At 35.0% G+C, this 14,413-nt stretch overlaps 1 protein-coding gene across 2 annotated transcripts in view; it reads right to left on the reverse strand.

The window, feature by feature from the left end:
- CDH12 (cadherin 12) overlaps positions 1-14,413 on the reverse strand; it is a 728,469-nt gene that overhangs the window by 489,287 nt on the left and 224,769 nt on the right. The window contains exon 2 of one of the 2 annotated variants that reach the window (XM_081088630.1): positions 3,781-3,864. The exons of the other annotated variant lie outside the window; for it this stretch is intronic. The gene's annotated coding sequence lies outside the window, so the exon portion shown is untranslated. The remainder of the gene's footprint in view (positions 1-3,780; positions 3,865-14,413) is intronic. 2 annotated transcript variants of the gene reach the window in all.

Here is a 14,413-nt window from a genome sequence, read left to right on the forward strand (position 1 = left end):
AAAACAAAATCTCCCATTTGTTTATATCTTTCTTCTTTGCTTAAAGAAATGTCATCTTCAGCTTCAGAGAAGGAAGGTGACCTCTAAAATAAACAAAAACTATATGCCATAGAATAAATACACATATAAGAGACCTTTGAGTCTCTACTGAGTGTGCAAGACTTTAAAAGCATCTTGTGGCCTATGGATCTTTAAAATAATACTGAGTAAAGAAATCCAAAATTACATAAAGGAAAATTCATGACAGAGTATATTTTATTTATTTATATATTTTATATATATATATATATATATATATATATATATATATATATATATATATTTAATATATTGATTTGAGAGAGAGGAGAAAGAGAAAGAAAGAATTGATTTATTATTTCACTTATGCATTCATTGGTTGATTCTTGTACAGGGATGGGCAAAAGTTTGAATGGAAAATAATACAATAACTAATGAATAATAATACAGGAATAAACTGTGCTTTATATACTCACAACTATAAACCTACTTTTGCCAACCCCTGTATGTGCCCTGACCAGGGACGAACCTGTACCATTGGCATACAGGGATGATTCTTCAACCAAATGAGCTAGCATTTCAGGCTGGAGTATCTTTTTTAGACTTTGTTTTTCTTGTACTGATACCCCTTGCAGTAAGTCTGTTTTAATAATCCTGTAAGCTTGCAGCAATCATGAGTAACTGGAAAAGTCCTTTCTTTTGAATAAAAAGCCTCACAGAGTCTAAGTTGAAAGAATTGAGTCCCTCTGCATTTTCCTTTCTCTCTGTGCTTATTATTCTGTGCAGATGATAAATCATAATTTACAATAAGTCCACTGTCACATCCTAACAGGCATACCTCAAATGACTAACCTTTGACAATTACCAAAAATTAGAAATATCCAAGCATTGATTTTCTTCAGATGTGCTAACAGCAACCCAAACAATAACCCATCAGGGGAAAAAAGATGCCAACAAATTTACATAACAATTGTTATTAATGCCTTACAAACTACATTTCTTTTCTTTTTTTTTAACAGATGACTCTGCGATTCATTTTTTACCCTATTGACAACTCATCAGGGAGCTGTGAGCACTAACACCAGCAATGCTCAAACCCACCCCTGGCGGAGCAGACCCTGGCTCTCTGGGTTTCCATCAGCTCCTGCTTCAGCCCATCACTGCTGAGAGACTGTGCTCCCCGAGTGTCAGGACTTGATATTCAGACCAATGCCCTGCAGACATTCTTTTTAAATTTTTGAAAACATAGATACTAGATTTCTTTGCGTCTGTGACAGCCTCTGTCATTTACAAACCTTTCCTTTTGTGAATTCACTTTGCTCCTCGTCATAATGAAATAAATTATGAAATAATTCCTGAAGGATTTGATTTAGTTAAAACCCTAAATCAGCGGTTCTCAACCTGTGGGTCGTGACCCCTTTGGCGGTCGAAAGACCCTTTCACAGGGGTCGCCTAAGACCATCCTGCATATCAGATATTTACATTACGATTCATAACAGTAGCAACATTACAGTTATGAAGTAGCAACGAAAATAATTTTATGGTTGGGTCACAACGTGAGAAACTGTATTTAAAGGGCCAGAAGGTTGAGAACCACTGCCCTAAATTATTTAAATATATCTCTAAATAAACAGATCCACCTTGAATACTGATTACATAAATATAATTGTGTGAGAAAGTACGGAAATAAGATTAAATTGGACCTTCCAAAAGATTAGAAAAATATAATTCCCCAATAACTTGCCAGCCATCATTATTTTACACACACATACACATAAGTACACACACATGGCTGTGATTAGTTATTTCTCTAAATTAAAAAATAAACAACAGTCCGGCTGGTATTGCTCAGTGGTTGAGCATCAACTCATGAATCAAGATGTCCCTGGTTTGATTTCCTGTTAGGGCACATGCCCAGTTGTGAGCTTGATCCCCAGTAGGGGGCAGACAGGAGGCTAATAATCTATGATGCTTCTATCTCTCTATCTCCCTCACTTCCTCTCTCTTTAAAATAAATATAAATATTTTAAAAAATAAACAATAGATATAGCTCCATATCATATACAACATAAAACCCATTGCCCAGGTACACTCAAATTTCATTCAAGATTCTTCATCATTTGGACCAACTGTTCTATATTTATCGACCAACTATCATCATATTTGGTATAGATATCATTCTCTAACATCCCAAATGGTTTAAAATACCCCACACATGTTGTGGCAGTTGTTGTATCTGTGGTTATAGTACGAGAGAGAGAACCAATTTATGATTATAAAATATGCTCCTCTTTTATTTGGATTTTTGGATATGTAAAACTTAATTAAGCTTTTAAAACAAGATCCAAAGTACTGAATTAATAATTATAAGGGCATGGCCTTAATTTGTTATTACCCATACCTGCAACTCAGATAATATTTAGGTTGATGATATCATGGTTTTGTAAGAAGAACAAGTTGCCAGTTCTTAGAATTAAATTTAAAGGCTAACTTCTTTTACCTTATCAGTCTGAGTATATGGTCTGCAATGAAGCCCCCCTCCCAATATTATTCAAGATAAGAATTTTAAAATTAATCCAATTTCCTATATAATGCAAATATTTTATAAAGTAAAAGAAGAAATAGTCTCTATATGAAAAATCTGAATATTGACCAGATGAAATGGGTAGATGCCACTAGGGATGAAAAATCAGTGGTATTTGGATATAAAATACTTAATTGCATTTCAAACTTTTAGTCTTGAACAATTTTATCTAAAAATTTCTGTAGCTTTAATTCAGACCTAACACATGAAATTCACTGATAACATTATAAAAGTAGACTCAAGCATAACATTCTTTGAATAAACATATCACCAAATAAAAGTTAAAAACAAAAAGAGAATATTTAATGAGTAGTTAGTAACTGTGAGCATGCAGAGAGAGTTAAACAGATGTCACAGCAAGTTCCATGAAGCCGCATTCATTTAATACGTGTTGGCCTCATCTCTTCAACCTTTTTGTTTCTTAGCCTTTACATTAGTCATTGACCTTAACTGATCACTGACTGGGAATTGCAAATGCGAAGTCTGATTTGGCTCCAGCCTAAGAATAGATGCTACAATGACTAAGCAGGGAGTGTCAAGGCAATGCTTTAATTAGTGTCGCCAGCAGGTTAACTGCGAGCTTTTAAATCTGAGGGGTTTAGATTCATGCTATCAGCAAAGAAAAAGCAGCCTACAGTTGCCTGCCCAAGAAACAAACGAACTCGATTATGCAATATTAATATTAATAGTCAAGAAAATTGGTGACATGGTCGTTTTCTTTCCTGTGCCAGAGCTTCAAGAATGCCTTTGAAATGAGAAAGACCCAACCAATTGAACAAAAATAATATCTACTAATTGTGAAGGAGTGTGAGTGTGTGTTGAATATGTATAATATCAAATAGTAGGGTAAAAACAGGGTAAAAGGTAAACATCTATTTCTATCTTTAGAAGCCACATACCCACTAGCTCTTCTCAAATCTGCTTGCAAATTGAAACAGTGAGAAACATACAGTGAAGGATCTTATAAATATAAAATCCTTGCTAAAAGAAATAGTTCCTTAAGTTTCATGATTTTGTCATATTTTTATCAACCACCCGTAAATAGAAAAATATTTGAAAAATCTGAATTTTAATGAAATAAATATCCCAAAAAGTAAAGACATTTTAAATAATTTTGTATTTTGAAGTACTATTAAGAGGTTAAAGGTATATTTTGAATACATTTAAATGTCTCCTACCTTAAAGAAGTCTGGCATCCTTTAAAATCCCAAACTGTTGGTGAGTTCCAAATGGACTATATTCCCAAATAGAATCAAACACAGCTGGAAAGACAAACATACCCACAGTTGTAATGCCAATTTTTGAAAATATATATTAATTATAGAACATTTTATTTACTTTACAAAAATAGTTCAGTCCTTTTGTATCCTATATCCAGTTTCTCCTATTGTTAGCATCTTACATTGCAATGGTTCTTTTGTCACAAGTATTTATAATATTGATGCATGAACTCAAAGGAACCAATATTGATAACACTGTTCTGATTTCATTAATTTTTCTCTAAATATCCCTTTCTGTCCCAATTATCACATTTAATTTAGTCCTCATAGATCCTCAGTACCTCTGAGCAGTGACAGTTTCTCAGATTTTCTCTGTTTTAATGACCCTTAGAGTTTTGAAGAGTTATGATCAGAATGTCCCTCAAGTAGAATTTGCCCCATTTTTTTTCATGTTTAAACAGAGGGATGGAGGAGTGGAAGGTTGGATTTTTGGAGGAAGACCACAGAGGTAGTGTCATGCTCAGCACTTCATATTGAGGGTGCATGTCACCAGCATGACTTTTGTTCTTCCTTTCCATACTGTGCCTTGCAAGAAAGTCACTAAACACACCCCAAATTCAGGAATTGGAGGTTAAACTCCACCTCTTTAGATAAAAAACAAAACAAAACAAAAATCCCTAAAAAACCACCTACAATATCTATTTGTGCACTCAGCTATTATTTTTGAATTTTGTTTTATAATCTAATACTGCACTATTTATCTTTGTTGCACAAATTGTTTTAGTTTTGCAAATTGATGCAGGGATATGCCCAAGAATGTTTACTGTAACTTTGTTCAAATTTTGAAAACAATTGGCATTTTTTAAAGCATTTGACTCAGAACAAACGCAAATACTATTGCTTGACATAACTATGACAACTATTAAATTAATGGAACTATTTTTACTAATAAATAATTGGAAAATATCTTAAATATTTTGATATCTATATGTGAATGAGTATCTATAATTGTGTGTGATAGGGGGTATGTGTGTGTGTGTGTGTGTGTGTGTGTGTTAAATATGTATAGTATCAGATAGGAGAGTAAAAATTTGTTATTTTATATTATAATCCAAATTGACTATCATACCTAACTTAGTCAAGAGGAACAATCACAAAAACAAGTCAATATTATTAAAATGTGTTATGAATACATGGATATTTGAAAACACAGTAGGCCAGTACCGTGAACTTGAATAAAAGTGGACACCAGTAGAGTCAGGAGAAATAGCATCTGTGGTTAAGGCTCTTAGGTGACAAAAGGATAAGACCAGACATCCATTTTATCAGTAAAGTTGGTTTTTCATCACATTACATATACTTTTTTTTCATGTTCTACCTTCTTGTGGCATAAAGATAAATCCCCTTTATGTAGCTTACCGACGTCGCTGCGGGGCAGTGATAAAAGTGTACAGCAATGGAAACAAATGGCACGAGAAACATGTAAGCAAGAGAAGTGTCAAATAAACAAGTAACACTTGTGCTTCAACAAGACCCAGGGCACTAGTTCGCAGTAAGCTAGACTGCAGGCGCACAATTCATGAGGGCATTTCAGCAAAGGTAAGGAAACCTGGACTAGTATCAGCTGAGGACAAGTAGATGTCAAAAGCTGGGTAAAAGGACTCACTGCAAAAATCGCAACTTGGGCATAGGCACAGATTTCATTTTCAGTGATCCTACCACTGTGAAAAGGATGTGAAAAAGAGGCAAATGCTAGACCAAGAAAGAGGTCAGAAACAAATCTCTGGCGAAAATATGAGATGTGCCTATTTCAAGAATACGCCGAGATATTTGTAATAATTTCCTTCCCCCGAAAATGAAAGTGAAATCATCTCATCTTCAACCTACCAATATTTACCTTGCACATATAGACTTCCTTGTATCCATTCTCAATAAGTATCTCCATCAAACTATGATAATTGTGAACTTTGTGGTCTGGATGAGAGAGTGTTTAATGTTACATGGAATTGTTGTTTTACTGTATGTGTAGCTCAAACATCCTTTTCCTTATCTATAAAATAGGCATCATCCAGTTCATGGAATTGTGGTGAGATTTAAATGTCATATATTAATTTTATAAATTACAAAATCTGGGATATAGAACACCCAATTCATTATAGAAGTAGCATATCATTTCTTATATAATAAGAGGCATGTTTTTTTTTTCCTTTTCTGATTTAGGAAACATAAAAATATTACTTTTTCAAAGTTTACCTTCTACTATGAGAAAGAACTGAAACCAAAGGAAATTAAATTACATTTTAGCTATGAGATTTGAGGGCAGAAACAAGGGTCTGTCCACAGATTAAAGAAAAAAGTACTTAAGCAAGTTCCCAACTGCTCAACAGGAAAGCAAACAACACAACATGAATAGAGATGATGTTATTTACTTTTTACTTAATTTCATAACAATGTGTTTGCATTTAGCTGTACAAAATTGGTATTAATATGATGGAACATTGACATTTCCATAAGGTAGAAATTGGGACATTATAATTTCATAGGTGAATAGGCAGAGATAAAATATGCATGCGACATTTTGCAATAAACCATGTTTTGCTCTTTAGAATTCTTTATTATACATATGGATATCCATTATAATGAATCCATGAAATAAGTTAGCTTCAACTAACTCCAAGAACAATTGTGGAGGTGCCATTGAAACCGATTTACATTGTACTGCATGAAGACTTGTATGAATAATGCAGCCATGCAGTCTCACTTATCCAAACTGACTGAAAGCACAGAAAGAAATATGAAGTCATATTTATTGGAGCATGAGATAGAAAGAGAATACATAGTAAGGTGTGCAGGAGCTCAATGCATCAGGGTTTTAAATCACGATGTCAACTGAAGTGTAAGTAAAACACAGCCCTTCAGCGATCCTACTATTAAGCGAAAGGGGCTTCTTAGCCAATGCTTTTAGACAGACAATGTGGTTATTTGTGGATAAATACATGTGTGCCTGTGATATATAACATAATAAAATATCTAGCAGCTTGTCAAGAACTAGGTTAAAGGAACCTCCACTGTTTTACTGTAGGCACACATAAACATATTGTACTTGGTTTGGGTTAATTATTTAGTGTGCAATTCTGCTGTATGCCTTTTAGATACCTTTGCTCTGTTGCATTATTTTGGGGACAAGTAAACAGGCTTGCTTTCTTTATCCCTTCTCTTCCTCACCAGAGCTAATAATTCTTTTTCTTGGGAGGAGGTGGGAAGAAGAGAGGGGATGGTGCATTTCATGCCCCTAATATGCTTCTGGTAACATACAGCTCATAAAAAGAAAAATCACTAGAGGATATGTTTTGTTTCCACTTCTGTCAATTAGAATTTTAAACTCTGTGTTGGAAACATAATGAGCAATTGAATGGGTAAAGCAGAATTGTTAATAGACATTAATATTTTATTTTATTAATAATGAATGACATTTTATCTTAGTAATATATAAATTGCATTTTTATACTCATCTTTTTGGTTAGTTCCTTGACACTTTTGAATTTTGCACAGATAATGTTGAACATTTTATTGTTTGAATGTGATTAAAGATAAATAGCAACAATATTAAAATTTTGGAGCCTATATGTATGGTCAGGTCTTTAGAAAACAATGTAAAAAACAGACATGTACTATTTATATCAACTTCCAAAGGAATTGAGAACCCAGTCCATGTACCACACTACAAAATGGTGGGGATGCCTCATGAATAAATACAAATGCTAACTACTGGATGGTGGCCTATGATATTCAGACATTATTTCAATAGACATATTAGTTTATTACCTAGAGTAGAGTCAACCAATCTCTCTGTAATGAGCCAGATTATTAAGTATTTTAGGATTTGCAAGCCATACAGTTTATGTTGCTCAATTATGCCAGTCAGTGTAAAAGCAGCCACACACAACACTTGAATTAATATAGCTGCATCACACTAAAACTTCATCTGCAGAAAAAAAGTAGCAGACCAGAATTATGTGCAGGTCACAGATTACTGACTTTTAAGGTAAAGAAACTTGATGCCTCCTGAAATGGGTTTCCTGCCCAATGTGTGACTCATTTTTTATAATGTATTAATCAATGTCCAAGCCTATAAGACACAACCAAATTGACAAGGACTTAATAGTCATAGTCCAATTTTATGTGTTGTTCCATTAACAATAATTAATAGGGTGTGTCCTTAAGGGCATCAGGAAAATATGACATTTCTTAAATTACTTCTGCTATCAACTGCCTTAGACAAGAAAGCTTTCACAATGAGAGAATCACTGTGTTTGAATTATGGTAAGACACAGTGACCTCCTAAAGATGAGTAAGTACTAGATAGCACTATAGTTGGTACACCCTTTATGCACATTCCTTTGTGCTAATAAGACAACCACACAAACATAGAAGTATTATGCCCAGGTTATAGATTAGGAACCTGAAACTCAGCATGACTATGTAAAACTGATCAAACTCACACTGATAGTAAATTAAATCAGAGCATCAAATATTGATTTCTAATCTGTCTGACTCAGAAGCTCATGCTCCTCTTTTACATATTACTCAACTGTGTACATCGGGTACTACAGCTCAATGCTCTATTTAAGTTTTGCTTGGGAAAATTGCTTGCTATTTGTAGCAAATTTCACTGAGCCCTCCTCACTGGTCAGCTTTCTCTATATTTCATTTCCGCTGTCCTCCAAACTCAGATTTCTGCACACCCTCCTGAGGTTCAAGAGTGAAGCTGCCTTCTGTTCAATGAACGGCAAGAACATCTTACAGGAGAGCTTATAACTTCATTATGTTTCACTCCCAATAGCTTTGAAGTGTTTCACTTTTTTACTCTCTTTTGTTTTTCTCCCAAATAACCTTTCCTATACTTTCCTAAAAGCCTATACATCAAATCTCCTTGATTTTATCCTTTCCTACTACCTCCAGACTCATGCTTCAGCGATTATTTCATTTCTCTCACACTGCTGCTTCCCAACCCCCAGCTGACAAACACATGCAGGCTTCTTCCCTGATCTTAATCCTTCAATCCCTCAAATTATTTCCAACCACTTGCATTTATTTTACTGCAAAACCTCTTGAAAAAAGTCCATGGCCTTGAGCAAGTTTGCCTCTCACTCAAATACCATTTCCTCCAGCACTGTAGCTCTGCCATCATGAGTCTACTGAAATTGATCTCTCAAGGTTCGCCTGTATTCCTGGGGAAAATCTCTGCTGATTGGCTTTAGCGCGAGGTATATAGATCTCTTGGTGGCAATTCATGTTGTTAATCTCTCTCTTAACTTTGAAAACCGTTTTCTTGGATTGCCTTTTTCTCTGTTCTTTCCCTGGACACCATCAGTGATGAACTTTAAATGTCTGCTTTCCTTAAAGGAAGTGCCAGTGTTGAATTTATCTTCTATTTATTCTCTCTTCATATTCCTTTTTGTGAAGATGTCACCTACTTCCATGTATTCAGGTATTATTCTATAGAGGTTCTCTCTTTGCTCTATAGGCTTGATGTCCCTCCAAGAATATGTCACTAACCAGTAAAATGTAATATGGCCTAAAACAAACTTACCCCAGGCACACCCACAAAGGAAACCAATCTTTCTTTATCACCTATGGCTGAAATTTCAGAATTGAACTATTTAACTCATATTCATATATTCTTTCTCTCTCTCTCTCTCTCTCTCTCTCTCTCTCTCTCTCTCTCTCTCTCTTAATTCTCTCAGATATCACAACTGCAGCAAGTCAGTCCTGAAGGCTTACCATTTTATTAGAGATTTTATTAACCTCCTCATTTCTCTCAAGGTTTCAACTGGTTAAATGAGGACCCTTCACATTAGCGAGAACAATTTGCTTTACTCCAGTTAATTTCATCCAGAAACACACAGACACACCCAGAACAATATTTGACCCAATATCTAGGCACTTTCAGTCAAGTTGACACATAAAATTAATCATCAGGGTTACCTTTACACCAAGACAATAAATACATTACAGACACTGGCCATCTTTATCCCAGTGACAACAGGCATTGGCAATAGGGAGAAAAATAATGCTTCCCAGTTTACTACAAAAAGATCATTCTATGCCAGGATCTGAAAACACAGGGTCAGCATGAAAGGATCCTCCACAGACTCATACACTGCCTACTTAAAGACGGCTCTTCTGGCAACAGCACACCGGGACACATCAAAGATAAAACAAAACATTAAAGGAATGAAATTAAGCTGTTAGGGTTCAAGTTCACCATCCACTACAATAACTATTTCTATTTCAATGTTTTTGTTTTTCATTCCTGCTTCATGTTGTTAGCTGTTCTTAAGTTAAAGATGTCAGTTTTAATTGAAATTCAAACCCTCGAGCAATAACAGAGTCCCTTCTGAAGGCTGGCTCTTGCAGGAATGGGATCCTAAATAACTCACCTTGATTCCAGAAAATGGAATTGTGCTAAGAGGTAACTGTACGAAGATAATTATGAGAGCATACATACTTTTCATTCTGCTTTTTCATATACTTAACTTCCACATTAACCTAGATGAATTGTATATGGATTCATTTAAAAGAAAGGATAAGAAATTATCTTAAAATATATTAAAATATATCAGCTTTAGATGTTTGCAGAAGGGCAGAGTTTAAAGATGTCTAACATTTTGCTGAAAGCATAGCAGTACTCTTTCTTTGAAGAAACTTTGTCCAGTGGAAATACTGCCTCATTAAAATTCTCAGTTTGCAAAGCCTGAACTTTAAAGTGCAATTTTTTACTTAGTGAAAAAAGAGCTATATTTAATAATCTAAATTAAACTTTTCCAAAAATAAATGAATGGATACCTTAAACTATTTTAAAACTAACTGTGATAAAAATAATTTAAAATTCAAAGTTTTATCACCAGTGACAAAACACTCTGGGTTAACTATGCCTTCTCAATAATATCTATAGCTGTGTAAATAAAATAATAAATAGCTCCTTTTAAATTTTAAATTATTATCTGTATTGATATATAGGTATGTTTATTATTGGATTGCCAAAGGAATTTCATATTTGCTCATTTCTAAACAGCTGCCATCAATCTCAGCTAAAAATTTTTTGTAAGTCATATTCCTCATTACAGAACTTTCCTATTTCTTTTGGGGACTTTTACTTCACATGAATCCTCATGTAGTTCTCATTAAAGTGTTGTGGGATTTTGTTTGTTTGTATAAAAGTGTTCTAGAAAATTTACCGCAAATTCTTACGTATATAGATGATAGAGCTAGAGCTAGAGCTAGAGCTAGAGATGTATATTTATCTCATATTAGTTTTCTTTCTCTGGAGAATGCTGATTAATACACTTGCCCACTATGAATTATTAAATTATTTCTGCTCTCTTAAGCCACTAAGTTTTAGGGTGGTTTGTTAAAGAGCATTAGATTTTTGTAACATAGAAACCCACACCTATATGATCATGTTGACCAATGCCACCCACATTAATTTAATTTTTTTAAAAAGAGCATTAGATAAGTAAAACAGGGCAATTAACAATTACATGACTAAGGGGTAATGAATAGTTTTGTTACAAATTTACTGTTATATAATCTCACTACCTTTAATAAATTTTGTAATACACAGTTAATGATTCTTTAGACCATTTTATCACTCCTTATTGCATTTTCTCCCTCATATACTTGATGATTTTAGACTCACATTCATTAATTAAATACATTTCATGGTGCTATCTTTAGATTTAAAAAACTGAATTCTTCATATCATTATTTTCTGAGGTAAAGGGGTTTTGAAATGTATTAAGTGAAAAATTTCGGTATGCTAATATGAAATTAAAGGAATTTTAAATTATGAATTGAAAAGGTAAACCTTGGTAACTAATGTATTGTGATTTTCTAAGATAGGATTTTCCCACAATTTCTTTGACTGCAGTTCTTCCTAAAACCTCTACAGCATCGGTTCTCAACCTGTGGGTTTCGACCCCTTTGGGGGTCAAACAACCCTTTCACAGGAGTCATCTAAGACCATCGGAAAACACATATATAATTATATATTGTTTTTGTGATTAATCACTCTGCTTTAATTATGTTCAATTAGTAACAATGAAATTGGGGGTCACCACAACATGAGGAACTGTATTAAAGGGTCGCGGCATTAGGAAGGTTGTGAACCACTGCTCTACAGGTACCAGGATGACAACATTAACTGAGAGACTATGAAAATATGTAACCTTTGCTTTCAAGTTCTTTGTGCTCCCTTTGACCTTAACCCCATCACAACCTTGGGTGCCTACAAACTACCTCTGATTTTGGATCAGCAATCTCATTACTTTTTGTCTTTATTTCTTTGCATCCAAAAAATAAAAATAGTGATCAGTGTATCTAGTTTGTATGGCTTCTATGAAGATTTTAATATAGTAAATGTAAAGAGGTATTGTTTTCAGTGTAAATTAAAATACCAATTACCACATGGCATGTTAACTGTAGTTGTTGCTACTTAGCTGATGCATTTCAATAGATTCAGAAATGGTGTTTTTACAGGTCCTAATTAGTTATTAATTTGTTGAGACTTTGTGCTAATGTGTTGCATCAGTCAACATCATATAGAACTTTAATAAAGTCTGGAGATACTGCTGATTGTCCTGCCTAAAACCCTCCCTCTTTCTTAGGAAGTCTGTAGAATATATAACATAACCCTTGAATTCAAGAAACATGCATTACTGAAAAAAGTAGAGTTAAAACCACTAGAGTAGTGATCACAAATTAAATCTATTTTGGAACGCTGAAGTATTTTTGCTTATTTTCCTTGCAGGTTAATTGTATGAACTTTAAGCTACACATTCCAATGCTTATCTCAGCTCTGAGTCCACTTGATTGCACAAAAACATCTCTTTAAGTTTCTTTTTTATGGTTTTCCTGATGTAAATGGCCTCCTGTGTGACCTATAGAAATAACACTGAATTTTAAAAAGAATATTCGAAATTCATTAAAAAGATTAAAGCAATAACCCTTGGGCTTTGACCCCATCAGTGCTGACCTACTGAGGGCCTTCACTTCCGAATCCTGCAGACCAAATAAGCACCTTCTATTATGACCTTGGGACATGGACATTTCCTAACTGCTCTGTTAATAGAAAGTGAGCATAAGGGCAGGCTGAAACTTTTAGTAATATGCACATGAAGCAAAACTTTAAAGATAATGAGATTAAGTACTGGTAAAGAAATGTTCTTTATATCCAACTATCACCTGGATAAGAATGTGGCTATTAAATTGTGATGTGGATAAAGCACCCACTAAAGATGCCTTGAAGACTAATGCTTGAACTTGAAGAAAGAAATACAATCCACTCCAATTGGTATGGCAGAAAGGTTAACACTAAATAAAATAAGATGTCTATGAAATGTCAAAGGAGATTAAGATAGTGGTATCACCTCTTAAAACTTTAAGAAAAGACTGGGCATGATAGTTGTGTTTATTCATCTGCAATCCAATGGTCGGCAAACTGCGGCTCACGAGCCACATGCGGCTCTTTGCCCCCTTGAGTGTGGCTCTTCCACAAAATACTGACTTCTGAGCATGGGCCGTGAAGTTTCAATCAAGCTCTACGTGAGTGCCCACACGTGGTATTTTGTGGAAGAGCCACACTCAAGGGGCCAAAGAGCCACATGTGGCTCGAGAGCCGCAGTTTGCCGACCACTGGTCTAATCTATGTGTATTAGTCAACTCAAGCTGCAATAGCAAAATACCATACACTGGATGGTTTGAATATTTTTTTGGATTTTGATGTTGAAGTCCCATATCTGGTGTCCCTGACTTGCAGAGGCCCATGTTCTCACGTGATGGAGAGAGATAACAAGTTCTCTGGGGTTCCATCTTACCAGCCCACTAATGCCATCAGACCAGGGCCCTGCCCTTAAAACCATATATAACCCTAACTACCTACTACCATATGTTTCATCTTCACACATCAACCTATTGGTAATTAGGGCTTCAACATATGAATATGGGGACACAAACACCAGGGTTTTCTAACCAGGGCACTATGGACATTATGGGCTAACTGGTTCTTTGCTGTAGACTGCCTTCTGTACTGGAAGTGCTGAGCTGCATGCAATAAACAGAATCTAAAACCTGACTCATCTTTCTCACTTCTGTCTCTCCCAGTTGCTGCCAGCACTGTTAGCGGCATGTTCCTAGCCATGAGGGATACATAGGGAGTCATAATAATCTTTCTCGCTTCACCCCCACTGTACCCCATACAGCTCATATTTGATTCCCTTGCTTTGCTCACTACTTTTTCTTTCCTGGTGTAAACCCTCTGTCTCTTCACCCTTGAATTACTGCAATACTCAGCCAATCTACTCTCTCTAGTTTCACCACATATCACTTCCCTGGCAACTCTTTTAAAATTTTTCTGAGAGACGTTCTCTCTCCAAAAACCATTAACACAGATGGTGTAGTCTCTATACTGTAAATTCTGAAAACTTTCAAGTTTAGCTTGGAGGCAGAGTTTCTTTCTCAACATCAGCACCACTAACATCAGGGACTGGGAACTGTGTTATTGTGGGAAGCTTTCATGTACATTATGGGA

This window comes from Myotis nattereri (assembly GCF_964212035.1).
Source record: "Myotis nattereri genome assembly, chromosome: 4".
Classification (NCBI taxonomy): Eukaryota; Metazoa; Chordata; class Mammalia; order Chiroptera; family Vespertilionidae; genus Myotis; species Myotis nattereri.